The sequence below is a fragment of the Medicago sativa genome, chromosome 6 (genome assembly GCF_051527215.1).
Source record: "Medicago sativa cultivar Bolivia chromosome 6, Bolivia_mono, whole genome shotgun sequence".
Taxonomy (NCBI): Eukaryota; Viridiplantae; Streptophyta; class Magnoliopsida; order Fabales; family Fabaceae; genus Medicago; species Medicago sativa.
In genome coordinates, this window is record NC_140754.1 from 71619878 (window position 1) to 71630740 (window position 10863).

The following is a 10863-nucleotide window of genomic DNA, read 5'->3' on the forward strand; positions in this document are numbered from 1 at the left end:
GTATAGGTTTAACCTTTCATGAATGTTTAAGACCAAGACTTTAATGAAAGACGTAGGTGTCGTGTCTCTTGTGATCCACACTAGGTTGGATTCCGAGGGGTTTCCGCTAGGTGAAACGGGATAAGCTCCGCAAGAGGGGGCCCGCACGTCACAGAGGGAGTTCCGATGTTGTACCTTAGATAGATTTTCATCGGTTAGATAGGGATTGTGCTTGGGTTTACTCCACCACGGGGCTCTCTGTAAAATGAACTCAGATAATGTTGTTGTTTGTCAACGCTAACCTCTAACTTAATGAATGAAATTGACTTCCATATAAAGTTAGATATGTATATGATAATAAAGCCTTAACGTAGATTGTCGAGAACTAGTATGATAGCAAGAACCCATAAGGATGTCAAGTTATTATACGACGTTAGATACGTACAAGTTATGAATAGAACAAGTAAAGAAGGTTATGTCGATGACGATCTTAGGTTTCCCTAATCGTTCGGTTTAGAATCGTGTCATGATTATGTTATGTTTAGGCCTCGATGCGTTGAGTGTATCTTGGCATAGTGGTCTTAGGTTTCCCCTTAACTGCCATGACACGTATGATGTTATTAAAGACCTATGACAAGTAGGAAGAACCTATGACAGAACTAATATGCACGACCGTCAAGGAAAGCATGACCACACACGTATAATCAACCGTCAGGTTGTATTGTAGACTCGTGGTGACCGTAGGTTTCCCCCGAGTTTACCTATAGCCTAGGATTAGGTAGAACTCACTGAGACATTATGTCTCATCCCAATCCTTATTTGTTTCAGATAAGCATGATGGTTTTGCTAGCTCGTAGCCGGATGGATATTTCAGCAAGCGATCGTTCGTACCCGCTGCAGGATGTCAGGGATCTCAAGGATGTGTTGTCTACATTTTGGAATATTAGTAGAGTATATTTGATTGTACGAACGTTCATTGTTGTATAAATTATCCATTCAATGTATTGTTGTTGTAAATTTTAATGTATCCAGTATCAAGTTAATGCACATGCTAAACTTCCTAGGTACGTTTAGTATGGGTGTTACAAAAGCTTAACTATATCTGGGTGTGATGAAAGGAACAATCTTTTTTATGGAAAATATGAAAGAAAAAAGTTAGACCTAAATGGTTAATTTCTCATCTATTTCCCAATAAACTCTAATTTTGTGATTGGGATGAAAAAACAGAAAAAAGGTCACAATGAAATGGTGTAAGGTGAAGTAGCAGAGTTGTTTGTTGTTGTACTTGTTGTTGGAATTCAAGATTCGGAAAAGAAGGGAGAGAGTTTGTTATTGGTATTGGCTATAAATTTGTTGATGAAGGTGAAGAATTGACAGTGAAGATTTGTTTTGATTTTGTTTTAGGTGTTTTAATTCAATTTTTATATATTTTGCTTTTTTAAATAATTGTTAATTAATAAAAAAGGCATATGGAAAAAATAAATGGAAAGACATCAAAATGCAAAGTAAGTGTGACACCTCATTAGCTAATACATAAGAATAATTACACAGTTAGATGTCATTTGGGTTCAATCAAAGAATTTCTCGTTGAGAATTTCTCGTTCAGAACTGTGCCAGTTCAACAGGAAGGCAACTTTGGAGCTTCGGGAGAGTTTCTATCTTCTCCTTGATTTTCTAGGGTATGTTTTTATCTTTAGTAATTTATTTTTAGTTACCATATGTAACTAAATCTTTTTAGGTTAGAGTTCTAAGATGAACCTCTGTATATTTTGTTGGATATTTATTTATTTTAATATGTTGTTTATTATTTTATTTATTCTTTTGTTCGCTATTAAGTTTTATTAGGAAATAGTTTATTTCTGTGATAGGTGCAACCCTAGATTAGGTACTTAGGTTGTGACAGGGCCTAATATTGTTATCACCAACTGGATGCTTATATCTTGATATTTATATCCCTTTATTGATAATTATTTGTGTAGGAAGTAAGTGATTATTAACTAGCCAAATATACTAGAATAATTGTTAACCCTAGACGTAGGTACTTAGTGGATGATGCCCATTGAGTCGGGTGGTGCCTTACCGAACCTAGGAATTAACTGGTTAGTAATTAGGGAAACAAGTACCTGGCTGTCCGATATAAGCTGTAACCTAATAGAACCATTCTCTTGAAACCCTTAGTAAGGTAGACGTAGATTAAGGCTGCCCGTTTGTAGAACTACTAAGAAAGCATAAAGAGAATGTGTTATGAGTGTCCTAAGATTCATAGATGGACTGACCTAAGGGAACCTTGACCTTCATTGCCTTGGGAAACACTGGAAAGCCAATTTAAGTTTATGTTTCAATTACCTTTGAATTAGCATGACCCCGCACGTAAGGATTACCGTGGATCAGCAGGTGCAGTTAGCCATCGGAGGGATAAACCAAAGTAGGTAATTAGTAACGTCCCAACGACCTCATCACTTGTATATTCTACCTAAGATAAATAAACGCGACATACTATTACTTATTATCAAACAACATATATACAGAGGGGATTCGAAGAATCCTAACAGCTGCTTACTTTTCTGCAACCAAAATAGGTAAACTTGCTCTGTTGCAAACAGATAAAAATTGCAAGTTTTTTTAACCCATAACTTTTATACCGTCAACTTATAAAAATAAATAACGAGAATTGTTTGGACGAAACGACAATCCATGTGGATACGATACTCTACTTATCACTTTATTACTTGGTAAACTATTTGGTACACTTGCCATATCGGACCATCAAAGATCTACCAAGACATTATTTTCGATAAAATCATTAAGGGGATCACAATCAATGGAACGAATCGCAACCCCCCGTCCTCCTTTCTTCTGAACCCCGAACCACATTAAAATCACCGCACAAACAAACATTTTTCCCTACTAACCTTTGAAGGTGCTCAGATAAAGAATTCCATAACAATTGTTTATCCCCATTGTCACAAGGAGCGTAGATATTAAATAAGTGAAATTCATCGTTGGAGTCAATAAATCGGCCATCAATAATTAAAACATGCTCAATGCTAAACGACGACCATACCTCCACAACAGAAGGGTCCCGCATAATTAACAAACCCCTGGACGCCCCCACAACTGATCTAAAGGAATAAGACTGAGTCAAAGTAACCCATAAAGATACACACAAAGCATCATTAATAACTGACATCTTCGTTTCTTGAAGACAAACAATGGAAGGATTTTTTTTCCAGATATTAATTTACGCACTTCCGGCCTTTTAGCAATCCCTCTTAACCCCCTAAAATTCCAAGAAAGAATCTTCATCACCTCCTCTTCCTCCCCTGCAACGAACCAACCCCCACCTTAAACCTTCTGCACCCCCTCCTCTACCACTTCCACCCTATCCTTTTTTTTGTTTCCGGCCTCTCGACAACACCCTGATCTGATTAGATTTGTCATATAAAATTTTACCCCCATAGCCTTGCCAAAACAATTCACATCATTCTTGACCATTTTCTCCTTACCATGTAACATTACCCAATTCTTCCAATCATTATTAACTGACGCTGAAGAAAAGGAATCTGATACATGTGACCCTTTACTAATAGCATGTGACAAAACATCTGATTTCTTGACACCCCTGCGCCTACATACCTTCTTCATAAAAATTTTAAGAACTTGCTTACGATCATTGTCAGGAAGGCGAGCAATTTTCTTTAAATTATGAGCAGAATAATTTAATTTACCACCTATTTTCAATTTATTTTTAAATGTACCTTCCTCCGCAATTTTGGATAAACTTGCCTGAGTACTCAGCTTCTGCTTTGAATTTTGTTTGGAAGAAGACACCACCCCTCATCACCATGAACATGATCTTGAAGCCATTCAAGACTCCACGGCTCTGAATTGATAGAACGAGTGGACGTCGGAGGACAAGAAAGTTGTCGTTTAAAACAGTTACATTTTTCTTTATTATCAAATTGAACCGCTCCCTCATAAGCATGCTTAACAACTTTATATCCACACTGAGCACTGATATCCAAACCCTTCGAAACATTAGAAGCAGTTGGCTGCGGTGACAACCTACCACAACATGTTCAAACACATCTGGTAACACTGAAGCGCTATCTGACACAATCTCACCAACCGGCTCTATAACAACTTATGTGGCCTTAGGAGATGACTTACATTGAATTTCCTTACCTTCATCAACCCAATCATCTGCTAAGTTGTTGACAAGATCATCCACTTGGTCACACACGTCAGGTGCCAGAAAATCATAATTATTACATGGAACAGACACCTTCGAGTCATCATCAACATCCTCCAATGAACATGCATCCTCACCAATTTCAAATCCCCATTCCTCAATAATTTTTAACTCCACTATCTCACCATCAATAAGAATTTTTTCTGTAAAATTAATCACATCCAAAGATGAAGTTGCCAATAAAACCCGAGCATAGTCAAACTGATCCTTAGCAATCGTACAATTGTCCAACCGTAAAAATCTTCCACATTAAAAAACAGACAACTTAAAGAAAGCCACATTCCAAGCATGAATAGGAATGCCATTCATGCGAACCCAAGCTCATCTTTCAAATTTAACATTATCTTTATTCCAACAAACAGGTTGTGAAAAAAATAAATTGAAAAAATCACGTGTATCAATAAACACCTTCATAACATCTGAATTTGATACACACCGAATGTAAACTTTATCGGCGCCTAACGGAATAATGTCTAAATCGTCAAAACTAGCATCCGCTATATGTGTCTAAATTACCGGGATAGCTTCTCCAATCAAAACTGATGCAATCACACCTTTCCGTGCTCAAGATAAATCGTCAGAATTTGATCGATAAGTCCGAACCAACTTACGAACAGGCCGACCAAATTCATTTTCAAGAGTAGTGTCACCCAACTGCACCTGCATAGGAATCATCCATACTTTCGTAAACCAGTATAGTCTTCTTCACACCTAACTCCCTCACTCCCACACCAACCCTTGCGCCACTCTCACCTTCGCCTTTCCCATTCTCACATCCTCCCCCACCTCTTTACGCCTTCCCCCTTCTTCTTTATCTTTTCCCGACAACTCACTTTTTTCTCCCTCACCATGTTCTCTCTGAATTTTTTCTCCCTCACTCATCAAATGACCGACCTCCTCCCTCACCTCCCTCTTCTGCATGACTCCTTCTCCACTAGAACCCTCCATCTCCCTCTTCTCACTTACTCCCAACGGTTTATGATCAAAACGTGCAATTTTCGCCCACACACGAAATTGTCCAAAAGTTATTTTATTCAAAGCTTTTAACAATTTATTTGTCCTTAACATTGGCATATCTGACGAAACCATAAATATGACCATGCTTGTTTCTTTTCCATGACAAGAATAAATTGTCCAGTATACGACAAACCTCAAAGCCTTCTTTAACATAAAAATAAGGAACCATATCTGGCATATTGGTGAAATAGAAAGTTACGTACCGTCGAATTTCAGAACCAGTAGATACATTTTCCTTCTGCAACATGATCGCACCTGACATAGCAGGCTGAGCCGTGCCTGCCTTCTTTGGTTGTCTAGAAGCCGCACCTTTTGTATAAGTTAGAACCCTATCTGCTTTGGAATGATGAATAGCTGACATAATTCTATTTCCATTGCCAACCCTCTCCTACACAAACCTGCGTTCCACTTCCTGATGCCCTACGTGTTCCACAGTAAGATGCCCGCGATGATTAGGGTTAACAGAGGCATCAATTAAAACCTATAAATTATGCCTTGAAGAAGACCGAAACCTAGACTGTTGATTCTGCCTAACCTCTAAACCTCCTCGCCGCTCGAATTCCTACTGCCCGTCGTGTCCTCGAACCACCTGTCCTTGCACTTTCCTCTTCTGCACTCTCACCACTGTACAATCGTCCCCATTCCCCCCAATTTCTGGCACCTTGCTTGGCCCCCTTCCCCCCCGGATGTTCTCACCGCCGGTGAAAAGGAATTCCGGCGTGGTTGCCCTAGTTTCCCAGGACCACTCTCTCTCTCTCTCTCTAGCTCTCATTTTCATGGCACACAATAATAGGATTTACTATTTATACAGGTCTAGACTCACTACATAATATTACAATTTCGACTATGCATTTTTTTACTCTATAATATTACAATTTTATAACCACTACATGTGCTCTTTCTTCCATTTATGTTTCTGGTTCCATATATTTTTCTCCATGTTCCTCTATCTCTCTATGTTTGCCTAATTTTAAAAACTTCAGTATACGCATATTCAAAAGATATTCATTGCTCTTTTGTAGAGATACACTCAAAAAATTTGTAATCTCTAATTTGAAATGAAAAAAAATATACAAAAATGGTATTTATACAACCATTTTAGAATAACTTTTGGAAAACTCTTTGTTACACTCTCATTGTGTTCTTACCCTCTCTTCTTTTTTTAAACTAGATCCGACCGGCCAAGTTTTTCTTCCATTCCTTAACTTATTATTATTTTTTTAGCAATATTCCTTAACTTATTTGTCTAAGTGGAGAAAACATTTTCTTAAAAGCATTAGCAAGATAATGGAAAGGATGACTTGGAAGGAAGTATTAGACAATTGCGATCTTGTGATATAGTTTCCTTTTCTTGAGTGGCTAATTTTGATGGGAAAGAAAAATGATTTGTTCTCCTTTCTTGGCCGAGCATGATTTTTAAACTTTGGAGCTTAATTTCGTTATGCATATTATAGTCAGGTATATATAATAATAGCATCCGAAGAAATTTTAATTTTGAGCGTTTTGAAAATTTATTGACACAGTAAAAGCGTCAAAATATTATTTTCACAAGTTTGGGTTTCGACAAAAAAAAAAAAAAAATTGGTGTAGGTTTGTACTTGCCAATTCTAACCTGACCATTGGATGTATGGTTCATGATATTCGAACCTGAATTCATTAAGTTATGGTTTTATTTTATGTTGACTGTAATGAGTGCTTGATGCACATAAAATGTTTTAAATAAATTTTGTATGCAAATTAGTAGAGGTTGACTAAACTAGTTTCCAGGTAAACATTTTACAAACAAAGGAGAATTTGTCAAATTTTTGGCAGAACGTTTATACGGTGTCATTTCGAAAGTATTTATGTAAAATATACAAACGCAAAATGATTCTGAAAATATTTCGGTGAAAAGCATAATTTTCGTAGTTATGCCATTGGCTCTGAAATATTTTAAGAACTTGGTTATTTTGAAAATATTTTGAATGCAACAACATTTCCTTAAAAAAAGTTGAACTCTTTGAAATGATATTTTAAATGCATACTCTTTTAAATGCAACAACATTGGCTCTAAAAGGAAAAAAAGTTGAACTCTTTGAAATGATATTTTAAATGCATACTAAAAATGTGGAAGTAGAATAAATATCTAATCTACATAACCATATATTGCCTTAATTTATTAAAGTAGATTATTATAATTATGCAACAACATTTCCTTAAAAATAAAATATGCAACAACATTGTTATATGTGAAAACTTGAATATTATAATAATGCACTGTTGAAGTAGATCATAAAAGTATAAACATTATCAAGTACAAATACAATTCATTGATTTTATATATCATAGTTTTGTATAGACATCCCAAAGGAACATTTGGAACACCTTTATATATCATAGTTTTGTATAGACATCCCAAGGAACATTTGGAACACCTCAAAGGAACCTATTATTAAAACTTCATAAATAGAGAGAAAAAAAATCTTAGGGGGACTAGGCCAAAACCCAAGAGAACAAATATTACAGACAAGTGTCTCATTAAAAACTTAAACATAAAAACACAATGATATAAAATACGCTAAAGGAAAAAGAGTGCAATGCATAAAAATACAATTAAATTTAGACACCAAATAAACATCAATCAAATGGTGTAGCTTCTAAAGTGTATTGACAAATACCATCAATACACGTTAAAAGTAGAGGTTTTTTGACCTTGTGACAATCACTGTCAGAAACACACGGAATTTTAGCTACATTGTCAAATAAAAAGAAAAAATGTTAGAAAAATGTGATAAATATTGTGCATAAGATAAAATTAGAAAAATTGGAAATAATGTAAAAAAATGACATACTTGGTTCCCTTGCTTCAACAAGAAAAAGAGAAACAATGATGATAAAAAAATAAACAAATAAGAGAAATTGAGCCATATTTTCTCTCTTTTGCATGTAATAAAGAGGATTTTCTTGATCATTTTATAGTTAAAAGTTAATGGTCTATTAATTTTAATTTCAATTAAATAGTTTTTAGCATTTAAGAGTTTCAAGAAGCCATTTATAAAATATTAATTAATTGTAAACGTCTTTGATCAATTTGTAACATATATCCCTTCAGCTCACTCAATATATAATGTTATTATGTTTTTTTCAAATACTCCACTAGGATCAACTCATATAATAGAAAAAATAATTACTTAGTGTTTGCGCATTTAAATTTGAAATTACACATTTATTTGCATGAATATCCACTATTAGAAAAAAAAATTCTAATTAGCACCATTAAGCCCCTAGTACCCCTCTATAGTTGCGGAGCATATGCATCAGTGAAGGCCCGCGGTACACCAGATAAAGGGTTCAGAACCCATATGATCCCTTCATATGATCAAAAGGTCTCCCACCCATGAATTCATGAGGGTAGAACCAAATTGTCCGTCTTGGGGCCTATAAATAAAGTGGTCCACACCAAAAGTAGGTATACACTCTCATTCTAAGAAATCTCCTCAAAACACCTTGATACCTAACTGACTTAGTGTGTGTTTGGTTATGCAGTGACAAAAATTGAGTTTGATAAAATTGATTTTGATAGAATTGATTTCGGTCAAAAGTGAGTTGAGTGTAAATTGATTTACGTTTGATTACATTGATGTGAACGTGATTTCAATAAAATCGTGTTGTTTGGATGAAAATTGCTTTTGCATATGTAATTACCAAAATGGGTTTTAGTGGTATTTAGAATATATATTTTATTTATTATATTATTGCATTATTGAATTTGATAAAACTGGATAAAAGTTAGTAAAAAAATTATTCAATAAAATGTGCATGTTATATTATAAATATAAAGAATTATTCAATAAGGTATGTAAAAATTATAAATACGAAGTAGAATTGTATAGTATATAAAAGCATGTTTGTTTGTTTTTTCCTTAAAAAGAAAAAACATGTTTTCTTAATTATTTCAAATATTATTTTAATTATTGATGGTTACAGCAAAGGGCAAATTGTACAATGTTCAATCAATATGCCAATAACTATGATTTACGTTTTCTTTTTGACGGACAATGTTTCCAGCAAAACCATAATAATCATATAAACATAATATAAGGGGTAATTGGGGAACTTTACAATCCTTGGTAACATTGGATTTGTAAAATCGATTTCACCAATTGGAAAAGCTACTATTTCTTGCTTCTAGTGAACGTGACCCTGGAGCATAAGAATCAATTTTATTGTTGAAAGCCAAACAACATCACAATATTACCAAATCAAGTTTGAGCTGGTTAACGTGAGTTTGCCCCTCTCCACCGCTCAACCAAACATTGACTTAAATGTTGGAGTGTCCCAGCAGGTACACCCTCTGTATTAGTGATAAACAATTGTCAACCACCGCTAAAGGTGCACCACACCTACTTCAACCGACTCTTCTATTCTCCGACAAGAACAATGGGCCATATGCGAGAACGAAGTTCTAAGAACCTCGCTACTTGGGTCTTATTTATTTTTTGACTACTAAAAACAATGGATGGATGCAATATCAAAACTAGAGTAGGTACATTTCCTCAAACGCCGACAAGCATTGCAGTATGAACATTGTGACACCCTTAACCCCAAATGCAATAATTCATGTAGATAATTCAATTATTCAAAAGAGTTTAGATGCTTCTTCTACATTTTCTCAAAACATGCATGATCTGATTTTCATAAAAGTCGCATTGGAAAATCATCATACATAATATCTCATCAACATGTAACAATCCTCAACTACATGTGTAATAAAATCTCAACACGAAAAACGGGTAAATGACAGTAAACATAAATGCCCGACACCCTAATCAGTGCCTAACTAGACTTCGAGAAAAAGGTAAAAGGAGGTAGCTCTAAATCTAGTCCTCAAGCAACTCATAAGCAAAGCAAACTCAGTCCTACATGTCGTCTACCTATTCATACAAATCGGCAGACAATCAACCAAATGACCACTGGGGGTTAGACAATATTCCACATATAAAATATAATCAAGTGAAAGCATTTAAGGATTTCAAGTATGTAACATCCATACTAGACGTATCTAGAAAGTCTAGCATGTGTATTAGTTTAGTACTGGATACATTAAAAATTTACAACATAAAAACTTCGAATGAAAATTATATACAACAACATGCGTTCGTACAAGAGATTACATCTTAAACTTTCCTAATACATAATGTATACATCCTTGAAGATCCATATCATCCGGCACCGGGTACGAACCAACACTTGTCGCAGCATCCATTCGGCTACTAACTGGCAAACCATCCTGATATCTGAAACAAATGAGGATTGGGATGAGACATAATGTCTCAGTGAGTTCCACCTAACCCTAGGCTATAGGCAACCTCGGGGGAAACCTACGGTCACCACGTGTCTACAATACAACCTGACGGTTGATTATACGTGTGTGGGGACTTGCTTTCTTGGACGGCGGTGCTTGCTAGGGCCGTCTTAATATTCTTAACTTGTTATAGGCTTCTCTGCTATACGTGTCATGGCGGTGAAGGGGGAACTAAAACCGCATTGCCAAGAGTACACTCTAAGCATCAAGGCTCTTTTATATCTCTATCATGACACGATTCTAAACCGGACGATTAGGGGTAACCTAAGAT

The 10863-nt window shown here is 35.5% G+C and overlaps 2 long non-coding RNA genes across 2 annotated transcripts; one reads left to right on the forward strand and one right to left on the reverse strand.

The window, feature by feature from the left end:
- Positions 1-7747: 7747 nt before the first annotated feature.
- Positions 7748-8217, reverse strand: LOC146916652 (uncharacterized). Its single transcript, XR_015015202.1, has 2 exons — positions 8080-8217; positions 7748-7977 (listed from the first exon to the last, which is right to left on the reverse strand). It is a non-coding gene; the product is annotated as an uncharacterized LOC146916652 (long non-coding RNA).
- Positions 8218-8384: 167 nt separating this feature from the next.
- Positions 8385-8977, forward strand: LOC146916653 (uncharacterized). The gene is made up of 2 exons (XR_015013998.1): positions 8385-8692; positions 8774-8977. It is a non-coding gene; the product is annotated as an uncharacterized LOC146916653 (long non-coding RNA).
- The last annotated feature ends 1886 nt before the right edge of the window (positions 8978-10863 follow it).